Genomic DNA, 12,032 nt, shown 5'->3' with positions numbered 1-12,032 from the left:
ATGCCAGTACGTAATTATCTGTGTATTATAATAATAATTGAACTATTGATTATGTTGTGTTTTTCATATCCTTTGTGTTGATACAGCTGCCAGCAAATTAGATGATGATCCAGAGTTATTTATATTACACCTGTATATAGAAGTTCAAATCAACACCAGCCCTCCAACAGAAGAGGAAAGACATTGGGCAGCATGGCCCATTCCACAAAAAATGCCTCAACCCTAGTTTGAAAGAAGGTGAGATATGCTGATGTGACAAGCCTGAGCAAGGATAAAGGACATACATAGAAAACCACAGAGTCACCTATGGCTTCTCCCACTCTTAATATACAAATCTTGGTATTGATTCTCTTAAGGTTTACTATCATCCTGTATTATCCTTAAAGATTCTTGGAAAACCTAGTTTTTTCTCCAGCCCTTTTCACGCTCTCAGCAAGCTAGCTACTGCCTCTTTGCTCATTTTCTATGGCTTCAAATCATTAGAATGGTATGTTAATGTAGAATTGTCCATACACCCATACAAAGAAAACATACTAAATTATTTTCCCCCAAATCCCGAGCAGACTGCATTCCTACAACCTTTGAGAAATGCTGCCTATTTGCAATGTGTGACTATTACACCTTACCATGAATTTCTTTCTAGTTGGTCGTCAGAATTTTGTTGCTTATATGCTCAATTTACCTGCTAAATCTACTCATATTTGTCATTAGAGCTTGTTATAAGGCTGGCACAAAGTGTATTGAATAACATTTTTTTCAATCTCTTCAGTCGTCTGTGGTCAACACTGAAAATTAAACATGCATATTTGAGAGAAAAGCATCTCTCATTTTGTTAGTCAGTCTTCATAGGCAGGTCCTGACTTACCTAATTAGGAATCTACTCTATTTCCATTTAAATGTTACTGCAGGAGACATGAGTGTCTCATTATGCAAAACATGGCTAATTATGTTTATTTCTTTTAGTACATTCAGCTGAGCTGAAGAAATTAGTTTAGCAGTAGGCCATCTTGATCACATTTTGACAGCAAACAAAAAAAAAGGCATACAAACTTGACCTGGATGACTTGCTAAGCCTTTAGCACGGCCAGGCAGAGAGCTGAACTTCTGTGACTCTCTTTCCAAACACAGAAGTCTCCTTTCTGAGTATCACACAAGGATGAGGAAGGACATTGCTTTTTTTTTTTTTTTTTTTTTTTTTTTTTGAAGATATGTGGCATGGAAGATAGAAAATGCAAACTGCTGAACAGCCACTGCTTCCCAAGCAAGCTCCACTTTGCACGATCACACTTCACTGAAGTAAGGACTACTGACAGACATGGTTTCCAGGCACTGTATTAACAAGAGCATTGCTGGCCTTTTGAAAAAGTACTGTGAGGCACTGTCTGTCTATAAAACCATTGTAATCATACTAATGGAAAGCAGGAATCATCAGAACAACTTGGCAGCCAGCAATAAGGTGCAGATTTCTAGATAGGTGGATTGAACCTTTGTAAATTCCGAGGGACATGGGAGATGGGGTTCGGGCAACATAGGATTTGACTTTCATGGAGCAGAGCTCATTTCTTCCTGGGCAGCAATGACATATAATTTCTAAGAGGTGATCTCCCAAGGATTTTTTATCTCATGACCGTTTTTGAAGCAGTAGTGCATGCAGAAGGCTTTAGAGAGAAACAAGAGAGAAATGTCTATTTTAGGAGATAGAATTTCTATGAGTGTTTTCTGCCTTTACCAAGGAAACAGAATTTCTGTATGTTTTGTAAAATTACAGTGATTCACAGGGTCATTATCAGAAAGTGATGATTTTTATATATGTAACAAGAAAGTTAGCTATTTGTATCTAACAGAATTCATCACATCGACCTAGCAAAAGTCTCAGGTCCTGGAGCTCAACTGAGGTTTATTTAATATTATGACTGATATACTTTTCATGATATACTAGCTAAAATAACTCACACTTCAACTCCCCAAGAGGATTAGAATTTTTCTGGGTTTAATACTGCTACTGTCATTAGATTAAAAATAAACAAATAAACAAAAATCCTTATATATTAGCAGGCCTATTGCATTCTACTGAAATTTATTCAGGAATTTTAAAATATCTGCTAATTCAAAAATGTACAAATTCAGGGTTTAAATGATATTGTAAGCATGTACCTGCAAAGAGTAGATTTTGGAGATGAAACCTGTTTTGTAGTACCAAAGCTGACTAAATGTTTACCCCTGGGAAATCTGGGTTCAAGGTAGAATTACTTAGTCCATGTTGTGTTTCTACTACTGCAGATCTAACTCAGGGTCTACTACTGCAGATCTACCACAGGGCAACCTACAGAACAATATTCACATCATTTCTGAGCTAAATGGCAGTCAAACGTCAACTCCTGTATGGTGGCAGGGTTATCACATTAATGCAATACTATAACCATCTTGCAGTTATTTTAGACGTGGCACCCAGTAGCACGGACGTTCTTTCTTAAGGATATGAGCTGCCTGACCATGCAGGTGTGTTCATTTACCAAAAGCTGATGCTAACTAATAAGCTGCTGACCTTGTGCTTTAGAAATATACATTAGCTACTTTTTCCTGAGCAGATTCCATTTATATTAGTCCCACCAGGGATGACTCCCAAGTCTTGCATCCAGCTGTGATGGCACAATCTGTGTTCCTACAAGCAGAACATCTTACCCAGCAGAAAAAAGGAGGTGGCACCTTTGCAGCCTATTACAAATAGTTGCCCACCCATAGTAACCTTTGGGCCCTGTTCTTACAGTCAGGGAATTGTCTGGGAGAACATTGCTTGTGAAAGGCCAAAAAAGTATCAGGGACTATTAGGTTTTATAATATGGATAACACACTGACTTTTATGCTCAGGTCCAGGAAATGTTCCATTTCTAGTAAAGACATAGCCACAGCTAACATGGTTTTGAAGGAGCCGAATCTGTGATAATTATTTTTGACTGTTGGGCGGCCTTATTATTTCAACATCAAAGTGTGGTCATAGGTCTTTCTGTCAGTTCAGAGCAAGATAACCTGCAAAATAATACACAAATAAGTCCTAACCCAGATGATAATATAATAAAATCCTCATGGTGTAAGAAAAGAATCCAGAAGTTCATGGAAATTAGTGAAGGAGTGGAACCAAAGTGTGAATCTTTTCTTGTAAAACTTTATATAATTTTATACAGAATCATTAAGGTTGGAAAGGACCTCTAGAGATCTTCTAGTCCAACCCCCCTGCACACGCAGGGTCACCTAGAGCACATGGCACAGGACTGCATCCAAGCGGGTTTTGAAGATCTCCAGGGAAAGAGACTCTACAACCTCTCTTGGCAACCTGTTCCAGTGCTCTGTCACTCTTACTGTTAATTTTTTTTTCCTTAAGTTCCTGTGGAACTTTTGGTATTTCTGTTTGTGGCCATTACCTCTAGTTCTGTCAGCGACTACCATGGAAAAGAGGCCTGCCAGCCTGCTGGCCTCATCCTCCCGACTGCCTCCCTTGAGGTACTTATAGACACTGCTCAGGTCCCCTCTCAGCCTTCTCTTCACCAGGCTGAACAGGCCCAGCTCCTTCAGTCCTTCCTCATAGGGCAGATGTTCCAGGCCCCTGATTAGCCTTGTGGCCCTGAGCTAGACTCTCTCCAGTAGATCCACATCCCTCTTGTACTGGGGAGCCCAGAACTGGACACAATACTCCAGAAGTGGCTGAGTAGGGCTGGAGTATTTAACATATAATAACATATAGTTATTAACTATAATGTATAACATATAGTTATTCATCTGGGCAAAATAAACCAATGGGCCTCTACTGATTGAAATCTCTCTGGTTTCAACATCAGTCTTTCTGTGATCTAAAGTTGGTTGTGAACCATATCCCAAACAATTAGTAATTCATACCATTTTATGATAAACATCTACAGGATTATTATATTTGATTATGTGCTTTATTAAAATCATTTTCTGTTAGAAAACTGTGATAGTGCCTTGTCTTTTCTTTCTCTTTTGTACTGTTTCCTAACTTTATCTATACTCCTTGCCACAATCCCAAATATTTTTTCCCACTTTACTGTCAGATACTTAATTCTGCTACTGTTTGTAGATGAAAATGCTCCCTTTGGCTTGGCATGTGGCATCCTGAAGGCTGAGGTCTTCCAAGACAGTAAGATTTAAAAGAAAGGAGCTGTCATGGTATACAGGGCTCTATTTCTGAACTAGAGCAGTAGATACAGCAGCCCTAGAGCAAGAAGCAACAGAAAGTAAACTCCCAAAATATTGTCATAAAAGTAAGTCATCTTCCTAAGTTCTTCTCCAAGAATTATTCCACTCATCACGTTCCCATATCATCACATTCATCATTCTTAATGACTAAGTTCATTGAAAATATAGGTATATAATATATAGGGCTCCTTATCTCACTGTGTTAACTCACATGGTATTAATTTCACTGCATTTCACCTTTCTATGCCTAGATACAAGTTATGCTGAAGACTCACTCTGTAATCAGTGGGTCAAAACAAGCCCTTCTAAGACATGATTCATTTCATCCTAAATCAAATGTCTTAAAGCTGGTGAAATGAATCATGCCTAAAAAATGCCTGTTCCTCTCCACTGACTATAAAGGAAGCCTAGGGATACTGCTTCAAAAGGGAGAAGCTTGCATGTTATGTATCTAAATGTGACAACATAAATTTAAGGATTTTTTTGTTCCTTTTGTGTTGCTTTATCAATACTTTTAGTAGATATATATTTCAATATATTGAGGTTCTCTAGGGGAACTCAGCTCTCTAGAACAATCCACAAGAAAAGACAACCTGTAATACTCTAAATCACAAAAGATTTGCTCCACTACACTACTTTGGAAAAATACTTTTGGAAAAATACTGTAGTGGAGCCCAAAAGAACCCAGCCCTTAGTCAATTGAATCATTTGATTTTGAGGAATTTGGGGCAACTAGGATAGTAAATTAATAAATTATTAAAATATTGATCATCAGTAACAACAAATATGTATCTAAATTATAAGTAAACTGTGAAACTCCAGTCTGGCACCATAGAAATATGAGACAGTTCACCAGCTTCACAGACCATGGTGCAACTGAAATGGAATGGTCAGGCACTGCTAATATGATTATGTCGCTTGATTTCATGGTTTTAAAGATGTAATTGCATTGACTCAAAATATTATTCCATTGGTTTTAGTAGCTTATGTATCGTAGGTCAGTAAATAATCTCTCATGAGAGGTGTCTTAACTTTGATCTTTCTGGAATTAGAATCAGATTTCCACGCTGATGAATAAGTTTTATTTTTAATCTGAATTTAAAACTCTCTCCTTTGCACTCCTTTTATCGTTATGTGTCAGCCTGGGGCAGGACAGCTTTCCATTTAGCCTTGTACAGTCTAGCCAACTGAGCCCTACACTCTACCTGTCCTGGTGTTATTTGTGCACCTCCAAGTGACATGTGATGCAACACGGTTAATGTTCATCATGACAGATCTTTTTAAAATACTCTGCCTTGTGAGAATCTAATATCTATTCTCACTGCTTTCTGAGTGGGTAACATGAGAATGTCACACTTGGCTTTACAGAACATGAGTCTTATGCATTTCCTTTATACGCACTGACATTTCTAGGACAGGCCTGGCTAAAGAAATCAGAGCAGAAGCAGAGAAAACCACGGCCTAGAAGTTAAATTGCCAATGAATTTAAAGCCCTGGGTCTCATCTAAATAATAGTCTAGTTATATTGCATATGTTGCATCATAATTTCTGATTAATCATCTAATTGATTCAAATAATAATTGAAAGAATCAAAGAAAAGCGTCGGATAGATTCTGTTACAAAGGTATGAAAAGAGTACTATGCCAGCTCTTATGAGATAGTATCTACGCCAGAGACATCCTAACCATACAAAGAGTCTTACATAGATAAAACTTAGAATCTTCCATGATTTTGAGGAGTTATTAAGATATTAATAATGTAATATCATTGCATTATTGTAATTGACTTAAATTTGTAATATTCTCAAACAATGAGAATATTTTTATTTTTTTAAAAATCTACAGAGTGAAATATTGGAAAAAATGCTTTTATAAAAATTATGCTATGGATTGATACAATATATGATAATCAGTAAATCCAGGATAGCAGCCATATTTGTCCTTATATGAATCTATAAGGAATTCCATGGTTAAGAGACGTTTCCCAAAACCAAATAGTGAAATGTATTTCTTTGATGGTCTCAGACTGGAAAAAGAAATAGTTCACCCTTTTTTTAGGTTTTTGCTTTAAGTTTTGTTAAAGAATTTGTACCCATTCAGAAATTTAAATGGATATTTATGCAATTATTTTTTTAGTGCTTGCAAATACCTGAACAGTAATTTGAAAATTACTTCTGTAATTTAAAACTTGCTAAACGATGACAATTGCTAACTGCTAATTTTAAATTGCAGGCAAGATCTATCTGAATAGTTAATAGCTTGTCACAATAATGATGCAATTGACTTAAGCTGGCATATTCCACATGAATATCCACATCTCATGACAGCAGCATACATATTAGCCAGATCACATATTTACCTGAAAAAAAAATGACTTGAAAGAAGAAGAAGAAAAAAATCTTATAGATCTTCAAGTTAAGCAATTCCTATTGTTTCATAGAAAAAAAAAATCATACTCAGCTGGCATCACCAGCAGGTATAATTCTTCAAAAAGAGAATTAAATTGCTCTCCAAAGACCTCCTTCTCCCTCACATTCTGTTTGCAAATAACCTGTCACCCAAACTGCTGATTCTATTCGCTTCTCTTATTCCATGCATTTGTAAGCATTATAATAACACTTTGCAGATTGTATGTCATAGCATCTTCTGCAGTAGGATTTCAGCATATTTTACAGTTGTTGGGTAATTTAGCTTTGCAAAACTGAGTTCTTGCAAAGTGGAGAATCCTTAATGACTTTTGCCTTACAAAAGTGAAAACCAAGGTGCAAGAAGGTTAACTGTATACTTTTTATTGAAAATCTGAGCATCCTTTGAAATCAAGAAGAACAATCAAAACTCAGCAAACTTTTAATTCAGAGCAGTTATTAATTTCTTAAAGTCTCACACAACATTTGCAAAGGAACCTAGAAGGGGCAGCCCTTCATCACAAGACTCCTAGAAATATTTGTCCTTTTATATAGCATTCCATTCCCACATTACTCTAGAATAATTTCATTTTAAAAGTAATCAGTTATTCTGTCTTTAAGGAAGGATGTTCAGGATGAAACGTGTTGAGGTTTGATGTGGGGGGCAAATTTGGTAAGAGACGAATCCCCCGAATTGGCTGTGGGGTCTTCACTCCGCTCCACCCTCCATTCACTCATTTTCGGCACGACACCATCAGATTACCCCCTCTGCAGGAAAGCCAGCAAACTTTGGCCATGGTGTCTCCATTCTGCTCCACTCTTAGTTTACTCTTATTAATGTGTGCTAGGAGGGCAGATGATTGTGTTGCCAAGGGAATCATGGAGAAGTAGATTCTGCACATGCCAACCATCCTGGAAGTGGTAATTGTCTCTCACCTCAAGCAAGCCTCTGTAATGCCATAACTTCTATTAGGCTCTAGATTTTCTCTAATTTCCCCTTTCTCGAGCAGTTCTCTCACAACATGACATATATGAATGAGAAGGCTTTCATGTTACGAGTTAGACTTGTTTAAAAACAAGTGAAAAAACACTATCCAGGTAATCATTTGTATTTTGCTATTTATACGGTCAGGATGCTCATCACTAGGTTAATGAAATACACAGTGTGTGCAGTCTGTTTTTTGCTCCTGTTTGAGTTAAGCCTCGACAAATGGGTGAAGCTTGGAGTGCTCTGTGGCACATCATACTGTATTTCAGTCTGCTCTGGATGTTCCCTACAATGCACTGCTAGAGAGTGTTATCTACACAGTGGAGAAAGCACTGAGAGCAGCCATGCCTTGATTAATTTAAAGGAAGCAGTATCCCAAATCCAGCTACTCTGGCAAAAGCATATTTAGCACATCATATTGAAACTGTTGAGTTAACATAAACTCGGTTTTTATAGAACATTATAAAATATTGTATTCTTTGATCGTGGAAAATACGTGAAGGAGAAGATTTATAATATTTTCCTTGAAATAGTCATATAGCTTCCTGTCTTCCTGATGAACTGTAAAATACTAAACAGAAAATGGAGTTTGCAAATAGAGTTAAATCTTGGTCCCATTGAAACCTTGGGGATTTTTCAAGTGGCTTTCTATAGCCAATGAGGATTTCACCTGAAGTGTTTCCGATGTTTCCACACCTATAGAGAAGGATTATCTGACCAAGAAAACAGAGCAAAATTTCAGGAGATACAGTAAGGCTTGTGTAGATATGGGCTTAAGGGAGGAGGAAAAGCAAATACACTAATAAGAGAGTAAATACAGGTGAAGGACATCATGAAAAATAGGAATAAACTGTGTTTTGGGCAGAGAAGATAAAATATGCAATATTCTTATGTCAGAATGAGGAATACTTAAGTACTTCAGAGCAGTGATAAAAATGATGAAATAAACTGCTCCCACTTTTATGATATACATGCTATGTTTTACTTAGAATAATTGTGTGAATAATACATCCTTATGCCTTCTGCTTGTAATAAGGGTAGATGTTTACGAAAACTGAGCTACTGTAATGGTTGTATCTATTATGATCTGGAAATGAAGGATAAGATTCATCTCACTCTATCTCAGCTTTATAATTAGGGATAAAGTCTAGATTGGAGTCAACCAACAGAAAAGCATTTCCCATTTGAGGCATCTTAAGAAAAAAAAGCTTGTGGACTCCCCTTTCTGTTAACCACTGAATATAGAAAGAGTCCAGGAGACTAACTTAACTGCATACACAACTTTCACACAGACAAAGCCAGGTGATACTAACCCTATGTTGATAGTATTTTATCACATTAAATCCTCTGGAGATTTCTTGAGATTCTCAGGATTTTATAGTCTAGAACTGCTATTACAGGTAGAGATGTGTTAAAGATTTTGCTAGACCTAGACCAGAATACCTGTCAGCAGTAAATTTTGTATATACATTTACAGTTTCCTTCAAAATGATAATTTGTAAATAGTTCATGTTATTTAAGTAGCATTGCAAGTCAGAGAATAGTCAGAGCAAGCCTCTAATTAAACTGCATAAATAAATTTTGTCAATATCATGGATTTCCACCTACAGAAAAGCAATTGATAGCAAGGATGACTATAATAAATACTGCATTCCTGACTGCTGTACTACACAGCAAAACTTGTATAAAATAGCTGAATGTCATCTGCATAATGTTCTTATAAAATATAAATTAGTTCAACAGGCTTTCCTTTTTCATTAGCACAGCTTCGTCCTATCAGCTCAGATGGTCCTTAAATCTAAGTCAGTCCCCTAAAGCAGTGCCAAGTAAATTCACTGTAAATAATTATACCAGCATCAGTTCTGTGACAAGATTTTGCAATACTGGTTGCTGCAGCTCTCACTCAGAATGTGAACAGAAATATCTATGGAAAGAGAGAGGATAAACTGTGCTAAATAAGCCATGACTTCTCTGCAGTCAAAGTTGCCTTTGGTCAAGATGCAAGAGCAAGCTTGATGCACTTAATCCATTTGCAAGGCCTTGGAAATGATAATAAATGCTAACAATATTAAAGTGCTGGACTTCTCTATCCTAAGCGGAAAGAGTTCATAATCTCACCCTAATCTGTATTTATTATCCACTCCAGGCTGGCTATACTTTTGTGTTTATACAGACATATGTCTGTTCTCTCATCATTCTGCCTCCTATCTGATAGTTTAACTCCACTAGATCACAGTGAGAGAAACACTTTTGGAATTTATCTTTTTGGTTGATGTGAAGAACTGAAATGTCTATGACTTTCAGAAAGCTCCACATCAGGACTGTGCCAGAGTCTAGAAAGTAAAAGACACGGATTTGCAGCTTTGTTTCTAGTATTACAGTCAATTCTTAATTTTTTCCCTCCTGTCTTCCCATGGTACGAGAAAAGGCTATACCATTATGGCTTCCCAAGAGGTGGGGAGCAGAATCTATCTGTAATGCTTCTCTGATTCTTAGAAAAATGGATGAAGCTTGCATTGCTTACTTACTTGGCCCTAAGTGAGCCACAGTAGCCAGATGAAAGAGCTAGGTTTCCTATTTTGCCTTTATTTCTGTTAAACATGTCACAGTTTGAAAATCCCCTATTTCAGTACAGGAGCTAGCACAGTGTAGAGGTGGACCACAGCTTTACAAGAAGTAGTTGTTCTCTTGTCATTAGGTATGTGGATAAGGGAGGCTGGTTTGGGTCTGTTTGTGGAGCAACTAGTACAATACCAGGGGGTGCCTGTCTGCACAGGGCTCCTATTTGCTTTGAGAAGGGACAGTAAGAGAAGAAATTGACTATTTTGGATAATGTAACCCAAAGGTAGACTGGCTGCGACCAAGCGATTTCTCCTTATATATCTCCAGATTGAGTTTCTACGCTGAAGAACTAAATAGCCAACCAGTAACAGATTTGCATGCCAGAAGATGCTAACACTTTACCAGCTGTGCCAGGACAGATGTTTGGAAAGTCCTTGTGACTTTCTGTCTCTCTGCTGGCACTCGTCTTTCAGGGGCACTCTGAGTTTTTTGCCACCAAGGTGCTCAGTGCAGGAAAGGAGTTTATGAAGGGACTCCTGCTTTATTTTCTCAACTGCCTCTCTTGCCTCAGTATTCTATATTGTTACCCAAGAAGCATTCATTTCCTTTCATAAGCTTAGTGTATAAACTAACCATCACAAGCACAAAGGGTTATCAGGATAAGAACAACAATATCTTATTTATGGGAAGCTTTGATAGTTGACATCTTTTCTTTTTTCTAATATAGTCGCTTAGGCTGCTGTGTCTGTGGTGCATGCCTTTCTGCACTGGTCTCGGCATGTTCTGTTCTGCAATAATCTCCTTCATTTTTTCTTGATTTTCCACTTTCCTGAAAGTCTGCATTTACAAATTTGTGTGTTCTGCTTCTTTGCAGATTTATATGTTTTGGGTTTTTTTTTCCCCCAAATATTTAACTCACAATGATTTTTAGCAGATTCTCTCACACCTGCCTATTATTTCAGGTCATCTCTGAAAATGTGACCAGGTTGATCTCAGGATCAAACTCTCCTGATTCATCAAGAAAAATGAAACTAAGTTTTCTTTAAACTGCCTAAACAGACTGTAGTATTCAAGAATCTAAATCTTTTGTTTTGGACTAAATGCTTAAATTATAAATACAAGGTTAAATATGTGATCCAAGAGACTTAAAAGCTATTTGGAAATAAGCAAGAACAAAGAGATAAAGAAGGAACTATGCATTTCTCAGTTGCAACATAGGTATTGACTTGAGCTTTTTTATTTTTTATTGTTGTTCATGCAAAAGTTGTGTTGCAAATACTGAAAAAAATATTTTGAATGCTGTCCTCTTCTAATGATGTTACTTTCCTGCACTTTGCAGGCAAAGGAGTTGGGAGGAATAATTTAATTCTTCCATGCAGCATGCACTTTATTCAGTGTAGTTTTCATAATAAAAAATGCATATCCAAATGCTTCGGATACCTTTATGCAGTACATAATATTGTCACGATTTCTTCACCCATATGTCCTCTCACATCCTGTTTCTGGTGATGAGCCTAACCACTGTTTGTCTTCACTGACTATTATCTATAGTGGTGATGAAATAACAAAAACATAATGACTATTCCTACCCACTTAGCCTTCCACAGTCGCAGCCTGTCCTATACACACTATATAGGAATATATATCCCTATATCACAGAATCACAGAACGGTTGAGGTTGCAAGGAACCTCTAGAGATCATCTAGTCCAATCCCCCTGTTCCAGCAGGGACACCTAGAGCACGTGGCACAGAGTGGCATCCAGGTGGGTATGGAAGATCTCCAGAGAAGGAGACTCCACAGCCTCTCTGGGCAGCCTGTTCCAGTGCTCTGTCACCCTCACAGTCAAGAAGTTCTTCCTCACATG

This window comes from Tinamus guttatus, unplaced genomic scaffold (assembly GCF_059628265.1).
Source record: "Tinamus guttatus ecotype Peru unplaced genomic scaffold, ASM5962826v1 Tinamus_guttatus_pri_ptg000150l, whole genome shotgun sequence".
NCBI classification, from domain to species: domain Eukaryota; kingdom Metazoa; phylum Chordata; class Aves; order Tinamiformes; family Tinamidae; genus Tinamus; species Tinamus guttatus.
Note: the sequence above shows the minus strand (reverse complement) of the source record.